The sequence below is a fragment of the Agelaius tricolor genome, unplaced genomic scaffold, assembly GCF_023055355.1.
Source record: "Agelaius tricolor isolate 1412-34295 unplaced genomic scaffold, bAgeTri1.0.p SCAF_6, whole genome shotgun sequence".
Taxonomy (NCBI): Eukaryota; Metazoa; Chordata; class Aves; order Passeriformes; family Icteridae; genus Agelaius; species Agelaius tricolor.
In genome coordinates, this window is record NW_027269266.1 from 36,783,919 (window position 1) to 36,810,038 (window position 26,120).

The following is a 26,120-nucleotide window of genomic DNA, read 5'->3' on the forward strand; positions in this document are numbered from 1 at the left end:
AAATCCTTGTACAATTCTTCCCAGCTGACTAAAGCACCACCATCAGGCTTTATTACTTCAATATTAACCCTTTTTCCTTATGTTGGATTGATGCCTTACAGGATTCCCCCACTGTAAAACTTGATGATTTACTCCCTATTGCTTCCTAACTTTTAACCTGCTATTAATTCATTACAAGAGTTTCCCTTTCAGTGCACAGGAGCTTTAATTCTTTATAAGCCTTCAGGAAAGAACCCTATTAATAACTTCTGGAAATTCAAGTAGATTATAACTGGATCATAGTTTTTACCCAAATCATTGCCTCCCCTGAAGAATTGAGTAGACCTGTGAATTTTGACCTCTTCAAGTTAAGCCAGGCTGTTTAGCCTGCATGAGGAACAGCACAATCCTAAATTATAATTGACTCCCTGTTCTCATTCATTTCATGCTGAAGCACTGAACTGTAGCTGTGGTTTGAGAACGCTCATCCTGATCAGCTCTCTACACGCATGTGACAGTCCGGCTGTCAGAAAATTAAAAGTTCTGAATTATGGAAATTGTTTTTACAAGACTGTTATCAGCCATATCCAACTTTTATCTTCTTCTATTTGTTCAATGCAACAAAAATTAATGGAGCTGTGGGAGAGAGGAGGAAGCTCTTGAAAAGGAGAATGTAGCTTTCCTACAGTTCATTGCTAAGGAAACCAGCAAGCCTAATACCAATGGAGTAGCCCAAATTGGGGGCTTCCTAGCTCAGAAGAGACCTTAAAGTTTCAGGGCAGAGAGGAGAAATACATCTCCAATGGAAGTCCCTAAGGAAACAGGTGATTTTACTCGGTGCTCCAGCATAATAATAAAGTAATATTGTCACAGTGTACCTGACACTGGAGCAGCAGATATGGGCTGATGATTTAATATTGAGCTTTTACTGCCATGTCTAAAGAATTTTGGCTGTCTGGTAAAGTGGATAGCAAACACAGGCCAAAGTACAGTTATTCACACCCAGTTTTATGGTTTGTTTTCTCTCGTGTTATGACATGAGACACAAAAAACACAGCACAAAGGTTTCTGTCTGCTTGAACTGACAAATGTAGGATTCCTTACATAGAAGAAAAATCCATGGTGATATTACCATAAGTATTACCATGCCTATCTTTTGATATAACTATTCAAATATATTTATAGATACGGGTATATGTACACACAGAAAAAAAAAAAAACCAGAAAAAGATTATGGTTCACTCTAGATAGCAATTACAACAAAGTGAAAATTGCTCACTTGCAACATCCTCTATGAAACTATGATATCCTTTTAAGTGATTACTTTGTTACAGATTCATATTCATACAAATGAATTATAAACAAAATATGCTAGTGCTGCTAGAAGGGGTATTTTTTTCCTGGTTTTCTAACTATCATTTTACAATATAATTCTTATGGCTCAGTCTTGGTAAAAACACTTGAAGGCAGGAATATAAAAGCCACAGCCACCTTTCCTAAAGATGTTTTCCAAGCAAAATCCAGGTTCCTGTTCTCTGGATTCTAATGTTGGCAGGCAGTTACTTTTCCTGTAACAGGCTCAGCAAGATGCCAAATCTGAAAAAATACCAAGCTCTAAGAATATTCAGGTCTAGAAATGCATGTTCCACGAGAACTTTGAACTAACCTTCAATTGTATATACATTTTTAAAGAAAGTAGAAGCAAGGTTTGTACAAATCAAGTACAAAGCTGGAAGCAGAGGGGGGAAGGGAAAAGCTTCCACAAATTAAACTGTTATGCACTTACAGAATTTTGCACAGATGCTGCAAATAGGTAGGTGAGAAAACAAAAGAACATGAAAGAATTGAAAAGTGAAACAATATAGGTTTAAAGAGCCAAGATTAATCATGTCTCTTTCCTTTGAAAAAGAGCATTCCAAAAAGGCATCACCAAAATGCAAGGAAGATGCCACAATAAAAAGAATTATTATGTACCAACAAATACGTAGTGTTTGAAGAGACATCACAAAAACTGCATCACAGCCTTGAAATAGATATTTAATTCCACAGACAATCTTTAGTTTAAATGGATACAAAGAAAAGTGGTTTAGATGTCATTTTCTCTGTTTAGCTCACAAAAATAGGCATTTGCTTTACATTTCTTTTTCTGTGGTAACAAATCCAAAAGAAATAGGGTTATGCTTTTTTTGTACATCAATGCATACCTTTGTTACATTAACCTGAAAGAATTTTTTATCCTAGATCTTTGAGCTGCATACACAAATATCAGAGAGGCAAATATCATAGATAAAAACAAACCTGGTTTAGAAACAGAATTTCTGCCATGACGTATCACAAGGAGAGTTAACTTTTTACTTTCCAAATAAAAAAAAAAATTAAATACTGAAACATTCTTTGAAATGTTAATATTTAATTCTTTAATAGTATCCTCAGAGACTTTCCAACTCTCACCTAATTTGAGGGTAATAGGTTACAGCAATTTTTATTGCTGCACTGGACATAATTCTTTTTTTGTGTGCTTTTATGTTATGCCAAAATTGCCTGAGTGCATATGAGTAAGTTTAGGTAGAGGGAGGGGGGTAGTTTGTTGGTTTGCTATTTTTTTTTAAGAATGCATACACATTTGATGGAATGCTTTTGCTTTCTGCTTTGGTTTTTAACAAGCAACATTTCTGACCATGCACCATCTCACTATTGTTTCTCTCTGTACCCGCTGCATCTGCTCAGCAGAACATACGGATTTGATTTTTTTTCCTGTAAATCACATTGTATTTTGTATGCAAACCTTACACAGAACTAAAAAGAATTTAATGAAATGTCCTCCACAGCCCATCACAGAGCTCAGATCTGCATGTGAGAAGGCAGCAGTGATCTGACCCTGGCTGGGCTCTGAATTTGCCTCTCCCTGCCCCGTTCTGGCAGAGGAGAGTCCAGCAGAAAACTGCTGGCTTCTTTCAAAAAACCCTCTAAGTGCCACATCTTGAAAAGCATAAAAAGGAGACTTGTGCATTTAGAAACCCATTTACCAGCTGTAGCAAAGCCTGAAAAGCAGCAACAGAGAAAAAGCAAAGAGAGGACTCACCAAGATACATCCTGATGTAGGGGGAAGAGTTTTGGTAGCAACCGTCAATAGTTTCTGCTTCTCTCCTCTTTTCCTTTCTCAGTCCCCCCACTCCTAATTTCCCCATTTAAGGGAGAAAATAACAAGGCAGAAGAAGCCAAGAGACTTTCATGACATAAACAATAAGGCCTTCCTGTGCCAATATTTCCTTTAAAAACACTTGCCAATAAAGCTCCTGGAGGCCAGCAAGAGAAAGAAACGCCGAAACAGCCATGACATGAACTTGGCATATTTTCTGACTCACTCACTTCCCTTGAGACAATTCCTCCAAGAGAATGTTGAAGGATAATGGGAAAAGAAAATTTCTTCCAGCGAAAAGGACTTCAGCTGCCCGTGCATACAAGAAAAGTGCCAATTAACTTTATTTCTGTTTACCTACAGCCTTGCTCACACAGCCACCTCCACTGACATGATTCCTGACTCACACACTCATGTTTGTACATTCATCTTGTAAGCCTGATGTCTGAGACAGACAATGAGATTTAAAAAAAAAAAAAAATCTGAGAATCCTTGACTCCAAATAATTTCTGAACAGCAGAGAGAATGATCAATAAATGATAAAGGGTAGCCAAATACTTCGCTGCTTCATATATTAAATCCCTTTCTTTCTTAAATATTTCCCTTTTCTTTATCCCTGCTATTTATATTTTTTTATAATTTCTCAGAGCCAGACACACTAGTCTATAAAGCATTAAGAAAGCTCATATTCCTTCAGATATCTATAATGAAAGATTGTCAAGATTATTGTGGCTCATCAACCTATCTCATTTTGAGTAATACCGTGTTTTCAAAAATAAATGGCATGTTAAGAACCAGAAATTAAAATCTCCTTGGAAATCAGCATCTTACACGCACACACATGCATTCACTCCCTCACTCACTCATTCCGGGGTGCAGGTGGCCCCCACCTGTGTCTCATGGGCAGGCACGCAGGGCTTTGGCTGGCTCCTCTCACTCACACCTTCTATCTTCACCTCCAGTGCAGGGGACTCTTCTCATGAGGCTGGAGCTGAGTGGAAGCACAGGCAGGAGACAGACCAGCACTGTACTGATGGCAGGGGCAATATGGATTCTCCTCCACCATGGGGTCAGAGTGACTCCCACTCTTCCAAGGGCAGGGGCAGGCTGGCAAAACGAGTGTCTGGCCAGACTCTGCTCCAGGGCTGCCACTCCACTGCACTCCCCTCTAATGCCAGACTGGGCAGAAAACCCCCACCTCAAGCCAGACCAAGCAGAAATTGTTGTTGCTTTGGGGAGCTGTTTGATTACCAGTCCCAGTATTGTAGTGTGGGGACACCACCTCTTCCTTCCACATGTACCTGAGTCAGGGCACCACGCAGGGACCCACTGTCCACACCTCTCCAGGAACCTTGCATCCTGTCACTGCATGAGCTCGTGCTCACTCTCTGTTTCTAGGAAGGCAGAGGAACTGCCAAGAGCTCCTTGCTCAGCTAAGGGCTCTCATTGTTGCTGGGGTTTCTTTGGTTTCGCATTCAACTCCTTAGATTAGCATCAGAGTATCACATATCAAAATAACCACTAGTGAGGATTTGCTGGCCTGCTCAGAAGAGGGTTCACCATACCTGCAGCTGCATAATTTTACTGCAATGTAGTCTGATATCATACACCCCTGTTTTCTACTCTCTACTAACCTGCTTGCTGCTTTAGCACTTGGGCTTATGCCGCACTTGCCAAGTCCCCAGACTCTCCTCAAAGACTCCTCCTATCCCTGAAGACACTCAGCAATACAGTCAGCAATCACAGCTAAACCAGTGCCACCATAATGGTCATATCTGGGGTTTTTTTCAATTTTAGTAAAATTTGGGGCATTCCTAGCTAGTATGCCTCTGCTGGTAAAATGTATAAATGGTATAGGACGCTATAGTGGATACAATCTACATTAGGAATTACCTACTGGCTCACCTTTACTCCAGCATGACTGCTGAGCACCCTGGCAAGTCCCACACACACACCACATAAGCGCCTTTTTTCTTAAGCATCTTTTTCTGCCCCCTTCCAAAGCTAACACTGGTTTGTTTTTAGGTTTGTTTTCAGCAAAACCAGAGAACGTATGTATTTTTTTGTAACACCACTGGGGCAAGCCATCTGCGGTTGGCTGGCAAAGTCTGAAATTCAGGGCTGGGGCAGAAATATTTAGGAGTCAAAAAAAGCTGACTTGCTCAAGAAATTAAAGCCCTTCTGACAATCTTCCAGAGAGCCCCTGAGGAAAAGGGAGGGAACCAGAGAGAGACTCAAGGAAAATGGATGGGAGCCCAGCGTTGAGATTTACGCCAGAATGGTTCCTGGCCAAGAAGGAAGGCTGGCAAGTAGACAAATACAGGCTTTCATAGGCAGCATTGTAAACAAGACATTAAAAATATTAATCCATTTAGATTTCAAGCACTGAGATGAGATTTACTTAAGAAGCAGAATTATGCTGGTAATGGCTCCTCAAACATTTCAGCTGAATGTCAAAATTTTTGCTCAACTGTATCAAGTGAAAATACAAGGAGCTGTTGACACTACAATATTCAAACATTCAGTCGTATGGCCGGGCTGGAAAAACACAGAGAAAAGCAAAGGAATGCAGAAACTCAAGCCCTCTCAAGGAAATTGCATTCACAAATTATTTTTACCTTCGTTTCTACACCAAAATAATAAATTGAAGGGGTGAAATAATTTTCTAAAACCAAACTTCTTTTCAGAAATTGTTTCAAATCAAACATAAATTACTTCTACCAAAATACTTTATTTCCAGGTAGACACAATCATGTAGAACAGAATGCCTTTTGTGTGAAAGAAAGTTTAAGTAAACTTTGGACACCTAGACTTGAAAAAAAGTTTCTTCTCTCCGGAAGGAATCAGCATGTCTCCCCTTTTCCCTTTAGAAAAGGGAAATGGGGAGACATGCTGATTCTAAATTATCAACTATTTTAATTTTCTTTTTAAATTTACTGGATAAGTAATTTCTCACCAAAGCCAACAGGTGCTCAGGAAAACTGAAGTACAGAAATACACGTGCTTTTTTGGTGCACGTGGGAAGTGTCATGTCACCTTAAGCCTGTCACCATGAGGAGATTCACAAATCTTCTACTACAGACTGGTGAGCAGGGCCAAGCATGTCAGGGGAGGCCCAAAGGGAAGATCAAGTGCCTTAAACAATGAGAAAAATATAAGCTGCAATTATGGGATGCAATTATGGGATTCAGTAACCCAGTCAGGAATCAGAAGATTCCCATTTTGGGTTAAAGAAAAGACAGATACTTGTTGAATTAATGAGGTTGATCCTGCACACAAGTCCATGTGCACAGTCTGCTCAAGAGAAGTCTTTTTCCCCCCTCTCAGTAGGACCAACAATAATTGTAAAATGCCAGGCACGGAGGAACTGAGGTATCTCCATTCAAAGCACTAAGAGCATTCCAAGGAAAAGGTTCATATTCACCATTACCTTTGGTCACTTAAAAAACCACCCACATTAACCTAGTGGAAAGGATAGGACAGAAAGCATTCCATCTCTTGCAACCTAGGATACCATACATTTATCAGAATTATATTTCTTATAAGGGTCTTTAAAAAAAGAAAAAATAAAAAGGTTAAAAAAACCAAACAAACAAATCAAACCAAACAAAAAACCCCAAAAAAAAAAAACAAAACAAAACAAAGACAAAACAAAGCAAAACAAAAGACAACAACAAAAACCCCACTAAGCTCTTTCTTGCTTATATGTGTAGCCACTCATACAATTATCTTAAGATCTCCACAGTATCTGAAATGGAAGATCAGAGCAAAAGAAAACCTCAAAACAGAGTTAAACAAGGAACAGCTTCATTCTGCTTAAGAGTGTAAAAACCAGATTAAAGTTTAAAGAATCTTCAATTTTATAACAGTTTAAACATTTAAATGCAAATTAAAGTAGCAACACATGAATTATAGAAATTCTGTAGCACTCCTATATTATGAATCATACTACGAAATTTGCTTTCTGCACTCTCAGTGGAAACAGAATGAAATACTGGCATCTCAGGGATTTTGAAATTATATACAAGCAGCACATTTAATAGCCTCAATTTTAATAAGTTAGCATTCTATCTCAGATGCATATTCTAAAATGTTCTAGCTGAAGGTATTCTTATGTAAGCTATTTGCCTATTACATACCACAACTGGTGTAACTTCACCGTCCAGGGAGGCATTTCCATCCCATGGAAGGAGAAGCCATTAGGGAAACGCTGCTTGGCAAACAGTGGCTGGCACACTGGAGCTGCAACATTATCCCGGCTTTCCTACATATTAGGCACAGGACTATGTTCAAAGTAAACATGCGGTCATAATTAAATAATAATTATGACTAACATTTGTGTAACACCATTCATCCAAATAGTTCAAAGCATTAGGTAAATCTGTAAACAAAAGGTCTAATCCTGCACCCTTTACTCACATAATGCCGTGCATCAAACGGGCTGTGTAGATCTTGTCTATGCACAGACCTAATTGCTCTCAATTAACTCCATGTGTCAACACTTATTCCAGTGCATCGTGTTCCTGTTTAGCTTAATTCTCTCACTGCTTACTGCAGGTGAATGTACTGTTTCTACACTCTCACTGACTTAATACCACTTCTACGGACACTTTCCTACATGGATCCCACAGGGCTTTTAAAATATTAATGCAGCCTCACTTCTCCAATGCACTTCTAATAGGACAAATATTCTTTTATTAGATGAAGAAGTTCACTTTTTGCTACTACACTTCAGGGACTGACCGTCACATCTGACTTGCAACTGTAAACCCAAGACCTACAGTTGCTATTCTCATAACTTAATCACACAAATAGCCTTCTTCATCCATCATGCTCCAGAGTAAAACCACAGGAAATGGTAAGAACAGGGGAAAATTCTGCAGTATCTAAAAATAAAATATATCCACAAGCAGACATGCTCAAACCACTTTCATGTGTCTGTAGTACAAACATTGTCTGTTGCAGAGAACCAATGTTTCTAATGGCTAAAATAAAATCAGGAACAACCTGCAGACAATTTTGTGTCAGTCTGCCTTGACAGTCAAGCAGCTGGAGAACAAGGAGAGAAATCAGGAATACCTGAGTCAGATTTCATTTTGGCTCTGCTATGGACGATTATTTAAGTTCTTTGCTTCAGCAGCAGTATCTGCAAGTCAAGCCAAATAATCTCTTTCACTTATGGATCTTTTGAAATTCATGAAAATCCCTATGGCTCTTTGAACACAAATACTGTTTACTAGCATCAGCTGTTACTTAGCTTTTAGCATTTTTCATCTTTTATCTTAAATTTTGCATAGAAGAAAATCACTGCCACAACCCACTCACACCACAATTTAATGTATTTTCCTTCCAATTTTAATTCTAGTTTGCAAGACATATACTCAATTTTAGCTCCTATATGTATTACATGTGAATTAGGCATAAAACAGAAAATATTTTTTTAGCACCAAACAAAAGCACTGTAAAACATCATCGACTGCTGACCTGTCAGTAGAGCTCACACTATCATGGCAGTAAAATAGGGTGTATTTTTCCTCTTCTAATTTTCAGATGAGTTTAGGCACTTCTCCGATATGTTAATTAAAAAAAATCCAACAAAACAATTAATTGTCTCATCTAAGCACAATGCAGTTGAACCTGAAAAGAATCTCGTGTCACAACAGCAATCCCTACTAGAAAAAACAACACTGAATCGTAGAAGGATTTCTCATTAATTCAGAAAATGCTGCACAGTAGTTATCCAGTACAGACAGTTCTCCTACAGCTACGCACTCTTAATTCCATATACAGATAGCATTTGTGGACCCCATAGGAGTGAAAATGTGAATATTAATGGTTTAATCCACAAAATGTTAACATATAGCTTTGTTTTAATAAGCAGTGAAAAGGACACGATTATATTAAACTGCATGGTCTTCATGTGCCAGACTGGGGATGGAAAGGTTGGCTTCCCCCCCAGTTGTACAAGCAGCATCTGTCAGCAGCACAGATGAGCAGCAGGCTGGTGAGTTCTCTCAACCTGTCCAGCCAAGAAAGCAGTAGAGGTGCTATGCTGTCTCCTGCCAGGACAGCCAGAGCAGTGCCTCTGCCCAACAGCCCTTCCTCATGTATTTCTGCAGTGCCTAGGACAGGACTGCAGCAGTGTGAGCCAAGCAGCTTCCCTCCCTTCCCATGGATCACGTCTTGACAGCTGTGCAGAGACCATGGCTAAACATCGAGCCAAGGCAGAGAAACCAAGAGCAGCTCCATGCAAAACTGGGCTGTAGCCTCCTCTATTCCTTATCTGTTGCCTTTCTTCTGGAGTCAAGCCAAAATGAGCCCATAACCCTGCTGGCAAGAGCACCTCGGGCACTGCTCCACATCTTCACTTCCAACAGGGGCAGACAGCACAGAGTCCAGACAGGGAAAGGATCCTGAGGGAAAATGAGTGTCATGCTGCTGGGCACCACAGGGCTGCCTATAAATACAGACTCCCAACACTACCTCTTAGCAAATCCTGGAGAATTTGGTCACAGCTGAAAATCATGCCACACAGGATACAATTCACTGATGCAGCACTAAGCACAGCACTGGAACAATATGAGCAAGGCTTTCAAAGGGGCTTCATGTGGCACTGAATTTTGGCCAGGAGGGCTAAGAAACTATCTGAAGTGAAAATGAGTAGTACATTAAAGGAAAGCACACACAGGACAAACAGGCTTGGTAGTTTGGATTTCTAGAGCTGCTTATGTGTGAAAACCAATTATCAGATTTGACACAATGGCAGGCTAGCCCATGCTTTCAATTCCCCTGCAGTGGTGACTACCATTTGCTTGGAAGGCTCTTATGTTTAATGCTAGAAATGCAAAATCAACTCTGCTTGAGATACAAGGTATGATAGTCAAAACAGACAGAAGAAGTTGTAGTTAGCATTATGGTAGGTTATAAACTGCAGTATCTCAGACTGTTCCTGTTAGGAAAAGCAGCAGCTCCAGAGGATAATAACCATCTCAGGCATCTTAGCTGAATGCCCATGAGTCACTATTGGCTATAAGTGCATCTAGAGAAGATAAAAAAAGTTCAGATAAAAAAGTTCAAAAAGCAAGTAAAAACCTTTTCTGCATCTAATTAGGACAAATGAAAGTACAAACTTTTATTTCCTCTTAGTTTTTAAAACAGTCACTTCTTGTTGCTGTAACTGACTCTCACTATCACTTCCATCATGTATTTATCACATGACTCACAAACACACGCTGGTACTATCCAGGTTTATCATACCACTGATTTTAAAATTTCATACACTGCTATTTTAGGGCTCTTGCATCCCAGAAGATGTAATACTCCAAATCCCTGCAAGCACAACATGAACATCCCCATGGTAGATCTTTCTGAGATGGAAATAAATACAACACACAGTAAATATGCAACTAACACCAAAACAGTTCTTCAGACCTGACCAAAGCACTGCTTGCATTCAACACCAAACAGGTAGGAGCCGTTCTTTAAAGAGAGATGACATTTCTGAGTGTAAAACACAGAGCAGCTACCGTGGAGATCCTTTTGTTAGTCTAATTTCACTGGCTCTGATAGATTCTCTCTGGCGTGAATGGAAAATGATTACAGTGATTTCTTCAGGTCTTACATCTAAGCATAGCATGTTCTATACTCTTCTCAAAGTAAATTTGGAAGAAGAATTTTATTCTGGGGTGCAGCAAGAAATCAAGAAAAAAAAATCCACCAGCATCCACAGGAAATTCCTACATCATTAGGGTGCAGCAGAGGCCATTGTCCGTAAAGGAGTGGCAATTCTTGGCTATTTGTCTTTGAAATGCTGCATACCATGACACCTCAAACCCCCACACTGAAAACTCTCATGAAGAACAATCTGATCAGCCTTTTTCATTGGATGAGCATACTTCAATCTGAAGCTAATTAAAAAGCTTACCTTCCATTGAGATATCTCTTTCTTTACAAAAAAATATGTAATCTAAAAAGGAAGGCTGAAAATTAGCCCAATTTTTAAAATAAAATATAAAATGTGATTTCCTACCTTATACCTTCATCACCTTCTAATAAATGCCATGCAGCTGTGGGAGGGCATTTTCAGAAGGGAAGAAAGTCCTAGGAAACAAAATGCTTTTAGTAGAATTCTGAATGGTTTCATTGAGTATTTTTAGCCTGGCCTCTTCAGAAGCTCTGCAAACATTTGCAAAACTCTAAAACAGTGCCAGGGTTATGTCACTATCTTTGGTACAAATAATTTGTTAGGAACTATTTTGTTCTGGCACAAGGATATATCAAGAGAGGATGCGTGAACTGGCTTGTTTTCTTTTGGATTAATGTTGTTTGTCAACTGAAGGCTGTCTTTATGTGGAAAGAGCAAGGTGCCAAGAAGCACATTTCGCCATGCCAAAATTAAAGGGAGGAGCTCAGAAACAGTCTTTTATTACCTAATTAGTTTTATCAAATGACACAGATCAACTGACAGGAGATAACTAATAGGAAAAAGGGGTCTAATGAGAAAGTAAGTTATCAGCTGGATGCTCTCCAGAAAACAATCATCTCCCTAGATAAACAAGAACTACTGTTGGGAGGTCAGGCACAAAACACAAGGAATGGAGGTCTCCTCAGGATAACAGCCCTTGGTGGAGTTGAAATGGGTGAAAAAAGTAGTGGGATAAACTACTCTGAGAAAAAGGGATGACTTGTTATTAAAGAAGTGAGTATCTCCAGATTCCTATCTGGCCTACACATATCCCACCAGTTTTTTTTTATGAAACACAAATCAAGTACAGCCTGCTAGATTAATATCCTTATTCAAAATGAAAATTAGGAATACAATAGGAACAGCCATGTTCACCTACTCATGAACAAATTACCAGAATAAGTTTTTTATAGCTTACAGGGAAAATGGCAGTTCACAGATCTTATTTTATCTTGATTGCCCCCTAAGACTAGAAAGGATTATCACAAAAAGAAATACGCAATTTTAGATGATATTCTGCTTTATCCACGGTAACCAAATGTACCACACATACTTACATTTCCTTTCCATTATTTTCCCAATTGCATGAACTAAACTGGCCAAACAATTCAAACTCATGTGGCTCCCATTCAGATTACATCAACTTTTAATTCCTAATGTAAACCACACTTTCATGTTTCCCATTATTATTTGCTTATGTAGTATATACCTAAAATATGCAAAACTTACCCAATAGTTTAGCTAGAAAAGTAACACCAGACACACATAACAGCACAAAGACATTTAAGGAGCCTTGCTAAAAAAAAAAATCTAAAAATGAGAATTTAATTGATTAAAGACTTGTGCCCCTCAGCAGCTTGAAGAGAAGCAACATTGATTTTTATGAACATTCCTTAAGAATTTTAAGTGATGAAACGGGGGAGTTTTATTATGCTATTCTTTCTCTTCCTGTTCCCCCTCATCAATCACCAGTTAATTTGAAAACAGACAGGGCAAAGAATTTATGGGAAAATGCTCTGTCTCTTGGGATCTCCAGTTCTACCTTTACTGCAGAGCTGTGGAGACCACAGGAGGGTTTAATATATACTTATTGTATGCTTTGGAATACTTATTGTATGCACATGGAATGGGTATCACCATTCCTCTGGGTCTCAGTGGACTCAGTAGGGTTTTGGATTTGGGGACTCTACAGTAAGATAGCCCAAAAAAATAAAAGAAAAGAGAAAGAGCACATCACAGAAATGCAAATCAGTGAGCTCATGCAGGTACAAATAGAAAGCAGATTTAGTTGAGGAATAAAATAACCAGCAAATGAACTTATTTCATCTGCCATGCACCTTTAAAGCCCTGAAAGAAAAGCCTCTAAGATTCATAGCCTTCACAAGATTCCAAGTGAGTCCGCAAAGAGTGGGGATTCTCTGCCAAAACCAGCCAGTCTTCACTTTCCTCCAGAGTCAGTCCTTGGCTGGCAAACCCCAACCACTGTGACATCCAGGCCTGCATATGGATGAGGTCACTGACCATGATCAGCACATGAGCATGTGTGTGGCAGATCTCCACACACATGAGAGCCAGATTTTCCCCTAACATGTTCATTCCCACAGAACAGAGCAGTACCACTATGCTCTCTTTTTTTCTCTCCCTGCCCCACTACTGCCACCTTCTTATTACTTTTTCCATTATTTCCATTTACTCTGGAACTGACTGCAAGGCATGGTGCCATTTTAAAATCCTTGGCTCTGCTCACCTTGAAAAGACTGACAGAGAAGGTAAAACTGGCCAAGCCATGTCAGTGAGCATGATGCCTTAGGTTTTAGCTTTTATATTTTTCAGATTCTGTGCTGCTTTAGTGTGCAGTTCTGAGCTTCATATTAAGGGATGGTAAGCTCCCTTCACAGAGTAGCTAGACAAAACAATTCCTCTTCTAACTTGGGACCAATGACAACTGATCCAAATTCAGCCCCAAGAGCATAAACAATGTGGACTGAAGAGAGAAAAACAAGAAGGATGAGACTTCATAACCTAAAGCTATAATTGGACAATTAACTCCAATATGCTGATGGACCAGAACTTATAAAAGTGAGAGACCTCATGACCAGTCATTCATTTTGTGACCATTTTGGGGTCATCTTGGGTGTAGCCCTGGCTGGGCTCTTGTGCTGCCCAAGGTGCATCCATTGAGGCCTTTTAATAAATCCCTATTCTTTAACTCCATCTAGCCTCTGTTCTAGGTCAGCCTTCGCAAGGCATCAGTTCTGGTAGAACCAGAAAAGTAACCACTGCCACTCTCACCATTAGCACCTGGAGAGTCAGTCAGCCACCTTCTTCCAGAAGAACTTGCCTGAGCAACAAATTACTATTTTAACTGCGCCTTCTCTCTCTCACAAAAGGTTTCCAGCAGACTTTGATCATATGTCCTGTGTAAAGATACTGGATTTCCAAAATCTTTGCTTACTTTTTTTCTTCTAACCCTTTCCCTCCTGTGTACCTTAAGCAGCAAGTATCTATCTATCAGAAAACTAAGTAGCAGAGATCCCTGGACTCGAATTCCTAACTCCAACTTTTTAACGCTGGGCAATGATTTTCTGGGTTCAGTTAGGCCACTTAAATTTACACAGTTCTACCTACAAGGTAGAGATTGTGAGAAGACTCCTCCCACAAATGGGTGTAAATCCCAGGGTACAGCCAGTGCAGCCTCCTGAGATCTTCATTCCTCCACGCCTACAGCATTCCTGCAGACAGCGTCTCTGAAAATTATAAGCTTTAAGGCAATGTTCTCTGCACACCACCTTCCTTCTCCATGTCTCCCTGGTAAGCTTCAGCCTTCCTGCCCCAGCATCCCTTACATCAGACTTGTTCTGGTGGCACAGTGTGAGCCCATCAAAACAAACAAGCTGAAGGAAAGGTGTTCATGCTTGCTGCTGTTTTTCCACAGCACACTGGCATTTTCCATCTGGTCCTAGGAGTACTCAGCCTAGATGCACTGCATCGCCAGCCTACAGTCACAGTAAACAGTGAGACTTCTCCACACAGGCAGAGTTGGTTTGGGAAGCATACTTGAATATAGGGGAAAAAAATAATTATAAGGAATGTGGGCAGGACAGGCCATCCAAACAAAAAAGCCTCACTTGACCAGATCACTGACCTTGCCCAGGAATGCAGGTACTGCACACAGGAAGAAAGTTTTCTGTGCTACTCAAGCTGCAGTTAACACCCAGATTTGTAAGCTGTTTTCCACAAGGAGAAGCTGTGGTAAGGTCAGAAGGCAATAAATCATGCTGCATTATGGATCAGCTTGTTGTTTAGGACACACACATGCAGAAATATCAAAGGCTTTTTGAAATTAACAGTGAGTAATTATGTGAGGCAAATGTAATGAAAACACAACAGAGTCTCTTTGCTAGGGGTAGAGAATATTCAGCCAAAGGCTTCCTCTGACTCCCACTGTGAAAAACACTATGAAATATGTATGGAAATAAACAAAATGATATATTAGGAGAATGAAGACTCAAGGCTTTGCACTAACTTATTGTTTTCCTGAACCATTAATTGCTAGACAGCTTTCTGTGTCACAATAGCATTTCAATTACTGAGCTTTCATATTATAAATTTACTGTATGTTTTTGAGGATGGACAAAAATTTTATAATTATTAAAAGATGTCTAACAGGAACAATTAAAAAGGATAACTGAGCATTTGGTTCTCCATTTGCTGTTATAAAACACAATCTATGCAAACAGATGATAAGCAATTAACAGGTTTAACAACACATGCCATTAGCTGCAGTCATATTTAGAGTGATTCTTATGCACATTAAGTGGATTATTTATTTAAGAGATATGCATTTCAGCAGAATATACTGGATGAGACTGTGTGCAAGTTGCATGCATGTTGACAAGAAAGTGGTCTTGTGAATTCAATACACACAGGTGGGAGCTGTGACACAGACCATTACTAAGGATTATCCAATGCTTCCTATAAATCTGATTTTTACTTGCTTATAATTTTGCCAGATTAATTGTTTGGGCTGAAACTTTCTACATTGAATGCATGGTTCAGGCTATTTTTTTCTTACATTAACCAAAATAGTTCGATTATTTACAAGATAGAAGCCAGGAAAAAAAAAGACACTGTTTTGCCAGGAGAAAATACTATATTCAAGAATTCAAATATGCCTTTTGTTTTAAATAGTAGAGGATTCATTTTAGTCAGGGAAGTGGCTCTTGCCAGGCCAGTAAAAATCAGTTCAAATGTGATGACACTCCAAATGTCTGCTAGATACTGGGTTTAACGTTGGGTTCCACTGACAAGCATTATCCTCATGCAAAGAGAGGAAGCTGAGATGCCTTTGCTGCCGTTGCTGCTGCCTGTGCCACAGCCCAGGATGGAGGTCAGGCAGCACAGAGAGTGGGACCAGGCTGACCCACACTCCAGCAGGGCAAAACTGCTGGAAAGAGGAGGAGAGCTAAGCTATATCTGGCCCATACAGGCCAGTTATGCAGAAGAAGAGAGTGGGATCCCCTGAAGAGATTAAAAAGAAGAGGATTTAGCTGACTGATAATGAGTTTATGATGAAAGGAAACAGACAGGGTCATGGATGGGGTACAGCACTTGATTTTGCAAATTCTGTTTGTTGTGTGTGTGCACTTTATTCACTTAAGCAAGAATAAAATGAATAATAACCTTTTAAGTCAGAAATATACAACTCAAAGCTAATGTTCTCAGACACTGACTAAAACATGCTGCTCCTAAATATTTAGGCCCCTCCACGCAGGTCTCCTGTCACTGAGACTCGAAACATCCCCAAAACTTCAGTCAGAAATAAACCTCTCTTTATTGGGAAAAGATCCCTCTTTTTAACATGTACTTAAAAATGTTTCCATGGTTAGAAATGTACATATAAAAAATGAGAAACACAGCCTGAGGTACTTCTTACAGCAGTCAGGTAGATAGTTTCACAGAGTTTTTTAAGGAAATATGCCTTTGTAAATCTTCCCTTACAAATCCAGCTATGTACAACTTCATTTTATCAGTGTTGCAGAGAGGACGCAGGAGCTACTCATCATGACTGAGAACAAAACATCAAACAAAAGCCCTCCTGAAGGTCAATCCGTGTGTTTATTTTGTAGCTACTTGTAGCCTGGCACACACCACCTTTTCCCCAGCCCTAGCAGCAGCAGACAATCCGTGTGGGCAGAAACCCCCTGCCTCTGCCTTGGCTGCAGCCTCAGATGGGACCCTGCCCTGGAGAGTTTGCTCCACCACAGCTGCACCGTGCCAGCACACCCAGGGTCAGAAGGCAGTGGCAAGGACAGGGCAGCCGTGAACTGCTGTCCTCTGTGGGCAAAGAGTGCCATGGGGAATCTGCCTCAGCACGGGAGAATTTGTGATGGTTTTCACTGATTTCTGCTGTGATTTTTGATCAGTAGCCAAGTGTTGGTTAATTATTGGCCTCTATGGTGCTGATTGCTCAACAGAGAGAGGGCGTTGCATGTGCAACTACACCACAGTCCAGAGCTGAAATGGAACAAAGTAAGGCAGAAAACTTCCTGTGACTGGGGGTTCAAGGTTGTACCCAGTGATTAGTCTTTGAAAGATACACAGATTTTTTTTCTTTCAATTTTTGGCTCACTTTCTAGCTTATTTACCTGTTCTCCTTTCAACAATGAATTCCACTTCACCCAACTAGCTGGTTAGGTGATGAATTAGTCCTAAAGGCAGGAGACGGAGAGGAGCAATGGCTGTGCAGTTGCACCCTGCTTATCTTCCTATCACCTACAGTATTATTTATTCCCACAGATAGAAACTTCAATATCCATTTTTATATCAACACTATTTTCATGTATAATATGCTTATCAATGCCCTTTCCTTCAGCAAGGAAAATCACCTTTTCCCAGGAGAGATTATTTGCAATTTCATACCAAGTGTGGCATCTCTCTTAGTTCTAATTTTAACAGGAGAAAGTACATCTTGTTTTACAAGGACGAGGGAACCATTACACAGTACACCACTACAACCTTTTCAGAATGCAAGCATTTCCTTAGAAGACAAACAGATCTCATTCTCTGTGAATTATTATTTTCTTATTATTTAAGATCCAAGACATACTGGGACTTGGCATACCATGCATTTCAGAAGACAACTTCATAAAAGCAAGAGATTATGAAAAGTTAGAACCTTTAATTACTTCCTTCTATCATTTTAATATAAACTATTAGATAACATTTGAAGAATTTTAATGGTAAAAAGGAGCACAACTGAAAATTCACAAGAGAGGTATTTGTCAAAAACAGATCATCTACTCTCCAGTCCTGTTTGTCCATTGCATAACGCTATTTCCTTTAGTGCTGGTTGATGTGGCATATACTCCCAATAACACAGCAGAAAAATGGCCTTGGTGGGCACACAGCTTCTCCTCCCCTCCAGTTCTGGATGTGTTTAGTCTTAATACTTGTCTCTGTGATTATTCCTTCCCTACAAAATTAACTCTAGACATGGTAGAGGAATTATAAAATAATTATATAATTATATAATATAACTTATGATACAAAATATATATAATATAATATAATAATATAAATATAATAATATATAATATATAATATATATAATTATATAATATAACTTATTATATAAAATAATTATATAATTATATAATATAACTTATACAGCAACTTCTTAATTTATATTTGATCTAATTGCTAAACAGCCTACTAGGGACTTGCTAGATCTGGTCCCAAAATTACAATCAACAAACTATGACAAAATGTGTGTTGGTGCACATAAAGAGAAAAGAATTGCCTCAGAAAAGCAACACAAAGCACCAAGTGAATTGGAAAGAGTCTATGAAAGGCAGAGGGCAGGCACTGTAGCTCTTTCATGCTCTGGTTGGCTTTTGTGAGCTTGATTTATGTATAATTAACCATTTTTTCCCCTGCAAACAATTTCATTCGAAGCTGTGCTATCATTTTTACCCCCCATTCTCCTACCACAGCCACATAAAACAGTCCAGTTTAACATGATGACAACTGAAACATGCTGCCACAGCAAGAGCCCAAACTTCTATGTTTGCATAAACCCCACTCTCGCCTCCCCCCTGCTCATCCTATCATCACAAGAATGAAAGAAATTCATAAACTGTAACTCTCATCTCTAATAGAGCCTTGGCCAAAATTCAAGTCTGATAATTAATTACATTCTGTCTCTCCAAATTCCCACACTAGGCTGACTAAGAGAAATAACTCTTCTCTTCCCCGCCTAGACAACAATGTTTTATATGGCTAATGGACAGAGCATTTCACCTCTGAGAGAGCTGGGAAATGAACTGGAGAAAAACAAGAGATATCTAACACTTGGATAAGACAACAGTAGCAGATGAAAGCATACTGTAATAAGTTTTAAGTGTATGTCAAACCAAAAGTTAAATCATTGTTCTCTAATTACACTTTCTGTCAGAGAATAAAAGCACAGATGATTATACAGGACAGGCAGCTGTGAGGAAGGTGTCTGAGTGACTACAACACAAGCTGAATGATTTGGGATAGGAGGGTATTTGAGACAATTCAGATAGGGTTATGAAAAGCTGATAAATCAGTAAGGTAAAATACATTCATGTATAGCACTAGACCTCAATAAAATAGAGAAGGCATCCAAATAATTTCAGTCTGAAGACTATGAAGCATTAACTGTACACCATGATCTTAGACAGCCATAAAAAAAATCACTACCTCATGCCACTATTCAGTAAATTACCAATATATCAAGAGAAGAAAATTATTATGACACCTGTACTGCATGCATAACATAAACCACTCATTGTATGGGAATTGTAATTGGACTTTTCTTCTGAGCTTGACATATGAACACTATAACCATAAGTAGCACTCTTAAAAGATTTTATTTATTGCGTATTTCACATGTATCTGTAAAGGACTTAATTAACTTCTTTCCCTGCAGACTTCTTTCTCTTCTGGTACAAAAGGGTATGCATCATCAATGAAAAAAATCACAAGGCAAGGCTGGCATGAATGGGCTTGCTAGTACTGTATGTACTTCACACTGACAAAAAACCAGTGCAATTCTGGAGGTATCATCAATAAAACCTGCATTGTCCTTCCTTAGTCTGGTCTGTCTCATATTTCCTGTCCATCTCCATTCACTGTTTTAAAGATAATATGCAACTTTGAGGCTGTACCCATGCAAGAACAAGACACTAATATATGGTATAAACTACTTTTGCATCGATCATATTACGATGGAGAATGTGTGCAGTGGCTGAGCCAAAAGCATGGGACTGTTCTCGATTTACCAGATGATAAATCAAGTCCCCATTTCTGTTTAGTTGAGGTTTCTAAAAACTTTTCTAGCTCTAAACCAGAAGCAGAGTGATCTCAATCCAGTTACACTTGAAAGCTGGTACTGGAATCCCATCCAACATGGGATCCAACAACAATTCTTCATTCATTCCACTCATATTCAATCTGTAGGGCATAAACCCTCCAATATTCTAATACAGATAAGGTCCAAGACACTCCAAGCATAACACCCATAATATATACTCATGTTCTGATGCACCCTGTGCATGCTCTTGAGATGAAGAGGCTCATGAAGGGAAGAGGAGGGGCAGGCACTGATCTCTTCTCTCTGGTGACCAGTGTCAGGACCCAAAAGAATGGCCTGAAGCTGACTCAGGGGAGGTTTAGGTTGGATACTAGGAAAAGGCTCCTCGCCCAGAGGGTGATTGGGCACTGGAACTACCCCAGGGAAGTGGTGACAGCACCAAACCTGACAAAGTCCAAGAAGCATTTGGACAATGCTCTCTGGCACATGGATGACTCCTGCACAGGACCATCCCCAAGAGTTGGACCTTGTGGATCTCTTCCAACTCAGAATATTCTGTGATTTTTGTGAGATTTACTGCAAGAAATTCAGGCACTTAAGCCTGGGAATCCTACTTCCACATCACCCCCAATGTACTGGGCAGAGACATAAGAAAACAGCTCAGGTAGAATAATTAGTATCATCAATTTTGCACAACAAAACAATCTTGTTCAGCAGCAGAAATGCTGGGTTATTGCATATTGGCTGAGAGAGGCAATAAATACTCAAATCTTTCTGAGCACAGAAATGGTAAGCAGAATGTTTGTGTGAGTGTTTCATTTATTTTTATGTGTTGACTTGGCAGCAAGTATAGAGTTTAACATTAATTCTTAAAAAAAAATATTCAATAGTTTTATATCTTGGAACTTTAGATTTCAAACCCACACACACACACCACCCCCAAAAAAACCCCAAAACCAACGAACCAACCAACCAATCAAACAAACAAAAAAACCCCAAAAACAAAACAAAACAACAACAACAAAAAACCCAAACCCCAATGAACCAACAAAACCCAAATCAAGAACATATACACAACTTGTACATCACTATTCAATTTAGAATGGATTATCACACAACACTGTTATAAGCATGGTGGTCAATATTATGGTTTTCTTGCTCTCTCCATATTACTTTCATCTAGGGGAGATTTGCAGCACACAATACAAGAGCTCCAAAACTGCTTTTGTGTTAAAACTAATGGAAAGCTTCACAAATCTCAACACTGTAAATTACACTTCCTTCCTCCTCTTGGTCACAAAACATAATTACAGCTGAATCTAAGCACAACACACAAATTGTTCTCACAGTGTTTTCCATGGACATCAAGGCTTTCATCTACAGATCCTAACTCTCCTTAGATATTTGAATTTAGGTTTGAAGACCCCCCACAATACTCAGCTAAGAGAACTAGATTAACTGACTATCATTGCATCAGGGGACATAAAAGAAGTTCTTTACTTGAAATTATATTCCCAGTTTGAAGAGGATTTATATACCTGCTTTTTCAGACAATATACTGAACAGCTCCTTCACTCATACCTGTCAGTGCAGAGAGATCCTAAAGGGAATTTGTGCTCCTAAACTCATGATGATGAAAACAGCCTCAAAATAAAGTGCAAAAGCTGTCAATTCACCAAGCTGCCCTTAGCTCTAGCTGGATATCCTGAGCAGGAGGAAGGGAGGCAACAGGAGCAATATATGCACTTCCCTGAACAAAGGCACTTAGGATCAGTCTCCTCAGGATCAGACCTATTCTCAGAGCTTGTGCAAGGAAAAAAACACCTTAAAGAGGAGAAAAGAATCTGTTACAATCCCATTTATCAGCTCTCATCCAGGTGGCCTCTTAAGAATAGTGGACTTTTACAGAGTATTTAAAGGAATAAGGGATTGGACTATCATTTGATGAGCTATGGAGGCCACATCAACTCAGAGATCCTGAATGTACAGATACAATATAGATATACTTTATGGGTACAGTTACACCACATAGTTACTCATCTACTGGTCCTGACTGACTGATCCTCAGCTTCAGCACACACCCCAAATCACTGCAGAATCCAGGTCTTTCTTTAACAGTTCTTCCTGCATCTCTGAAATCTTTGGTCACAGGTCCTAGCCCTTCCCAGAGCTGTAGGCAACCCTTGAAATCTGTTACACACTTGAGGAACAAAGACCAAACTACAGCACATCCTTTGGGTCTTAGAAGAACTTTTGCTAACCAGTAAGTGCAATAAAACTGTCTCCTTGCAATGCTTCCTTTGTTTAATTCAGTAGCAGTAATCATGGAGGTTATCACATTTGAGCTTAATTTTTTTTTCAGCTGTTAATGAGCTTTACAAAACATTGAAGATCCTCTACCTTTCTCTGAAGGTCATGGGACTACACATGAATATGGTGATAATAAGGTTAAGGCATTAATCTGAAATAAGGATTGAGACTTCAAAACTTTGGACGGAAATGTATAAAAAGAGCCCAAAACATCACAATGCTAATGATGAAATTCATTACAGTAAAATGGCCAGTATGCTTTTCTAAGATTTCCAGGCCATCTGAGATATTGCTGAATCTTAGCAACTTAACTAGCAACAGTCTGATGTAAGTGATATGAGCAGGATTAAAAAGCTTTTTTGGTTTCAAAGAATAGACTGGAACATCACCTGGAAAAGTAACTCTTTGGTAATACAAGCCTACTGATGATTTTCATTTACTACATATATTTTTAATGTGTGTGATTCAGTTCTCCACTTCCTCATTAGTCTTACATCCTTTGTCAGGGACTGGTTGGTACCACTGTAAAGCAAGAAGAGAATCAGTTTTGCAGATCTTAACTGAAAGGCAGCTAGTAATAAAATAAAATATATTCACATCTGAATCAAGAACATCTTGAACAGGAATTTAAAAATGGCTCACACAATAGAGCCATTAAATTACAGAATTACTGAACATTACACGCATTACAGAAGTTTGCTTATATTTTGCTTTACTGACATGGTAAATTACCAGCTTTGTTCACTGTAAAACACACTTTTCAATTATCTGTTCAGATTTATCAGCATAACCGGATTTATTACATACATGTAGACACCTGTTTTATAAAACCAACCAACTGTGCCAAAACGACCATGCTGGAATCCTCTGGATCTCATCCAAGAGGAAACGCTTTGAAGGCGTCACTGAACTGCCCTAAGAACCCTTCAGTTTCATAATGAGGATATCAGCAGCCAAAGCAGAAAATAATTTATGAATTACTAATCTCCACATCAAAAAGACTAATGAAAAAATGCTATATTTTTATCATTTGGCCATTATTCCACATCATGAAGACCAAGACTAACAATTCTTTCCTTGTGAGAAGTGGCTGGTATCTTTGCTGTCAATCTAGTCCTCTTCTACAGCAACATTTAAGTTTTATTTACAATGGAGGAAGAAGCGAAAGGCAAAAGGATGAAAATGGAAAACATCCCAAATTCTCATACGAATTTAAATAACACAATGCTCTCCTGACAGAAGGGCTTTTTTTCAACTGTCTATTTCCAAGTACCACCTCAATATTATGGGGCATCTCTCACAGAGACACCCTTCCTTCTAGGGCCACGGCTGGAGGCCAAGGGGACACCCTCTGTGACATCTCAAGTATCACCGTGCATCAGCGTGTTGGCAGCTGAACCCAGGCATTAATTACACTCCCAAACAAGAGGCTGCAATCAATCAAAGGCACGCTTCATGATTCACATTTGGTGTTGAAAAACCTTCTGTCAGGAGTCTCATGGGAGTAGTTAATGACAGTAACCCCTGGGGGATTCCACACATGCCACACCACCAGATTAAAGGATGCTTCCAAAAGGTTTCTGGGAATCTGCCTACTAAGACATTTGTCTTGATCATTGCCCACTTTGGTACTGTTGTAAATGGGCTGCCCAGGATCCTTCCAAGTGCAACAATCCAATAAAATTAATCAAAGTTCAAAAATTGCATTCCATTTACTTTTATTTGTTCTGAAACCCTTCCGACAGGAAAAGTTTTGATCTAGATAATCTCTGTGGTCTACAGATGACAATCCACCAGATAAATTTCAGGTCTTCTCCAGCTCTGAAGTTCAGTTACTCTACAGCCAAGCTCTCACACTAACCCAGAAATTCCTTAAGAAGTTTTCAGCAATTAAGAAGGGTGTGTACATGCAGATGAGTTAATAGCATTGTCTCCTGGACAAACTAGTTAAAACAGCCCTTCTTCACATTTGTGACTTTAAATATTTCACTCATATGGTAACATCACCTGTTCCAAGTCAGAACTGTTCAGATAGAGGAAAACAGAGAAATACAGCCTTATTGTGGTGTGGTGCATTGGCCTTTACCACATATTCCAAATTCTTCTGGTAATGTCAAAAAAGGATGCTAAGCATGCAGAAATTGTGTCAACGGTGTTGTTACACTGAAGACTGAGCAAATGGATTTCTCTGTAGAAGTTCATGAGCATGGAAATACATTTCCATTCCTAATAAATATGAAGATTCTTTGTTTACTTAGTGCTGAACTGAACAATGGACCAATTCAGTCTCAGGGAAAGACTGATTTCCAGAGGTCTTGAGAAAAAACACTTCCGTGGACCAGTATTTTGAGGTCTCTGTGTATGGGTGGAATAACCCCAAGCCCAGGAGAAGTTTGGAAGGAAGTGAAGATACCCTTGGGGTATAGTTATTGCAGACTGAGAAAAAATGAGAGAAGTGGAAAAGATGTTTTTAGATAAAGTATTGTTGAAAGCATGTGTAAAAAATATCCTCTAAATAGTCCTAAAATACATTTAGTGGTAGTGCTTTTCTTTTAATCCCACCACATTAAGAAAATAAATCTCTCCTCCCACTCTTTCCTCAACATTTGTGAAGATCTTAAAGAGCAAAATTTGATACAAATAAACTGACCACTATAAAGAATGATTGTTACATATTAACCACTGAATAACCCACAGATAGTGGTGACATGTATCTAATAACGATATGCTTCAACCTTAGGCAAATAATTCCAGATTTCCTTTTTTTTTTTTTACAGTGTTCACAGAGGAAATCATTACTGATCTAGACAAATATTTCAAAGTTCAGTTCAGTTAAGAGCTTCATTTCAATTTTAGACTTCAATTTGCTTTTAGGCCAATTGATCTTATTTCCCTCCATTCTCTTCCCCAGCAAGGCTGTATATTAAAATTTCCTACAATATGAAATTTTATACAATACTTTATACAATAATTAACTAAAAATGGAAAAGAAAAAAAGAAAAAGAAAAAGAAAAAGAAAAAGAAAAAGAGGAAAAGAAAAAGAGAAAAAGAAGAGAAAAGGTTAAAAAGAAAAAAAGGAAACCGCTATGGTGGTAAAAGAGAAAACATGAGCAGGCTGCCTTTCACTACAGAGATTGCTTTGGAAAGCAATTGTATAAGAGTGAAAGAGTACCATTATTAATAAATTTAGCAATGAATAATCACAGGTCTAAGATTATCATTATCTGGTTGTGCTTGAGCTAACAAGTAGGAGTACAAACCATCTCATTTTTGAACAGCACTGTCAAACAATTTAAAGAAAATATTTTCACATGACTCTTCCATTTAAGAGTTTTGAGGAAACTGGAAATGGGAGGATTTTCTTGTCAAGATTTTTCCTCTGTTGTGTACGCGTAGTAACTACACTTCAGCAGTTCTGCTGAAGAGTTTCAAACCTGGTATTTGCTATAAAATTTCAACTGCAAATCTGAGAACTTCTCAAAACATAAAAAGAAATAAGAAAACTGAAATCACATACTTAGTAACTCCAAGGAGACCTTTTCCTATCCCAACAACTGCTCTTTATATGTCATCCTAGTCACAATGTAATTACTGCTCATTTTGCACTTTTACACATGGGGGACTATGTCAGAAGCCAATATCCCTCACTCCCAACCTGTTTTCTGACATTCATAATCCTTATAACCAATATAAGATCTAGGGCTTCCTCAAGCATGGCATAGCAAAAATTACATTAATACCTAATTAACTAGGTAACTAAGTTCTGGTCACAACAAAGGTTTTATACAATTTCATAGCAATTTATATATTTTCAGAGAAAACAACATTTTTTAATAAAACTGTCAAAAGTTCACTGACAACAGATTTCTACAGTTTATTTTTTTCCT

The 26,120-nt window shown here is 38.9% G+C and overlaps 1 protein-coding gene across 11 annotated transcripts in view; it reads right to left on the minus strand.

Moving 5' to 3' along the window:
• Window positions 1-26,120, minus strand: part of THRB (thyroid hormone receptor beta) — a 169,437-nt gene that overhangs the window by 73,517 nt on the left and 69,800 nt on the right. For 3 of the 11 annotated variants that reach the window (XM_071429359.1, XM_071429355.1, XM_071429356.1), the window contains exon 3: window positions 11,148-11,218. The exons of 7 other annotated variants lie outside the window; for them this stretch is intronic. The gene's annotated coding sequence lies outside the window, so the exon portion shown is untranslated. Of the gene's footprint in view, window positions 1-3,061; window positions 3,715-11,147; window positions 11,219-26,120 lie in introns of those variants that run through there. One more of the 11 variants, XM_071429364.1, reaches the window with a different exon arrangement.